This window comes from Arvicanthis niloticus, chromosome 23 (genome assembly GCF_011762505.2).
Source record: "Arvicanthis niloticus isolate mArvNil1 chromosome 23, mArvNil1.pat.X, whole genome shotgun sequence".
NCBI lineage: Eukaryota > Metazoa > Chordata > Mammalia > Rodentia > Muridae > Arvicanthis > Arvicanthis niloticus.
This window is the reverse complement of record NC_133430.1, coordinates 44,762,110-44,764,296: the sequence shown is the minus strand read 5'-3', so window position 1 is coordinate 44,764,296 and position 2,187 is coordinate 44,762,110. Positions and strand designations below refer to the sequence as shown.

Here is a 2,187-nt window from a genome sequence, read left to right as displayed (position 1 = left end):
GATGCAATTGTCACCTTTAGCTCTGGCTTCTTATACTCTGCATCTTGACTTGGGATGGGGGGAGGGTCTCTGTTGTCAATCACCATCTACTATAAAAAAAAAAAAAAGAAGAAGAAGAAGCTTCTCTGTTGAGGGTTGAAGCACTAATTTATGGCCAGAGTGATGTCATTAGGAGATAGTTCTATGCTATACTTCTGTTTTTTTAAACATTTAAAACAGCTTTAGGACTAGGTAGGGGGTGGTACACACCTTTAATCACAGCACTTGGGAGGCAAAGGCAAGTGGATCTCTGTGAGTTCAAGGCTAGCCTGGTCTATAGAACAAGTTCTAAGACAGCCAGGGCTACACAGAGAAACCTTGTCTTGAAAAACCAAACCAGCTCTCTGCTCCTCCCTGTTCCAGGAGATCGTCGCATCTTCTTGTACAGTGCCAGCCTCATCCCTTAGACAAACTGGGGAAGGTTGGTGTGAACAGATTTGGCGGTATTGGGTGCCTGGTTACCAGGGCTGCAGTCCTCTCTCCATCTGGCAAAGTGGAGAATGTTGCCATCAACGACCCCTTCATTGACCTCAACTACATGGTCTACATGTTCCAGTATGACGCCACCCATGGCAAATTCAACGGCACAGTCAAGGCTGAGAATGGGAAGCTTGTCATCAACGGGAAGCCCATCAGCATCTTCCAGGAGTGAGATCCCGCTACCATCACATGGGGTGATGCTGGTGCTGAGTACGTCGTAGAGTCTGCTGGTGTCTTCACCACCATGGAGAAGGCCGGGGTCCACCTGAAGGGTGGGGCCCAAAGGGTCATCATCTCTGCCCCTTCTGCCAATGTCCCTATGTTTGTGATGGGTGAACCATGAGAAATATGACAACTCACTCAAGATTGTCAGCAATGCATCCTGCACCACCAACTGCTTAGCCCCCTGGCCAAGGTCATCCATGACAACTTTGGCATCGTGGAAGGGCTCATGACCATGGTCCATGCCATCACTGCCACTCAGAAGACTGTGGACGGTCCCTCTGGAAAGCTGTGGTGTGATGGCCGTGGGGCTGCCCAGAACATCATTCCTGCCTCCACTGGTGCTGCCAAGGCTGTGGGCAAGGTCATCCCAGAGCTGAGCGGGAAGCTCACTGGCATGGCCTTCCGTGTTCCTACCCCCAATGTGTCCGTTGTGGATCTGACATTCCTCCTGGAGAAACCTGCCAAGTATGATGATATCAAGAAGGTGGTGAAGCACGCATCTGAGGGCCCACTGAAGGGCATCCTGGGCTACACTGAGGACCAGGTTGTCTCTTGCAACTTCAACAGCAACTCCCACTCTTCCACCTTTGATGCTGGGGCTGGCATTGCTCTCAATGACAACTTTGTAAAGCTCATTTCCTGGTATGACAATGAATACGGCTACAGCAACAGGGTCGTGGACCTCATGGCCTACATGGCCTCCAAGGAGTAAGAAACCCTGGACCACCCACCCCAGCAAGGACACTGAGAGCGAGAGAGAGGCCCTCGGTTGCTGAGGAGTCCCTGTCCCCACACTGAGCATCTCCTCACAATTCCCTTCCCAGACCCCATAACAACAGGAGGGGCCTAGGGAGCCCTCCCTACTCTCTGAAATACCATCAATAAACGTCCGCTGCACCCACTCAAAAAAAAAAAAAAAAAAAAAGAAAAGAAAAGAAAAGAAAGAAAGAAAAACCAAACCAATCAACCAACAACAACAACAATTCGCTTTGGCTGGAAGTGGTGGTACATGCATTTAGTCCATGCCTACTTGGAAAACAAAGGCAAGTCGGATTTCTGAGTTCAAAGTCAATCTGGGATATTAGTAAGTTTCAGGACAGCCAGGGACACATAGTGAGACCTGTCTTTAAACAAACACACAAATACAAATAAAGCCTGCTGGCCTCCTTGGTGGGAAGAATTTCTCTTTTACAGCATATGTAACTTCCAGGACACCCTGAATCTCACCCAAAGGAAAGGCAGAACTTCCTTTTGTTTTGTTTTCCATTGCCCCATTCTTAACAGAAATTTGTTATTTGCTACAGCATCTCTCACTTTCCTTCGAAATCCGAAATCCGCGGAATTATTTTAAAATACTTTCTAGCAACAGGGCGGAGTATGGAGACCATCCTAACAAATGCCTGTGGCTCCCACTGGGATTTACGAACTCTTTCTCTTATTACA

General features: G+C 48.4%; 1 pseudogene; it reads left to right on the top strand.

Moving 5' to 3' along the window:
• The window catches only part of LOC143436594 (glyceraldehyde-3-phosphate dehydrogenase pseudogene), an 8,953-nt pseudogene extending 7,344 nt beyond the window's left edge, over positions 1-1,609 (top strand).
• The last annotated feature ends 578 nt before the right edge of the window (positions 1,610-2,187 follow it).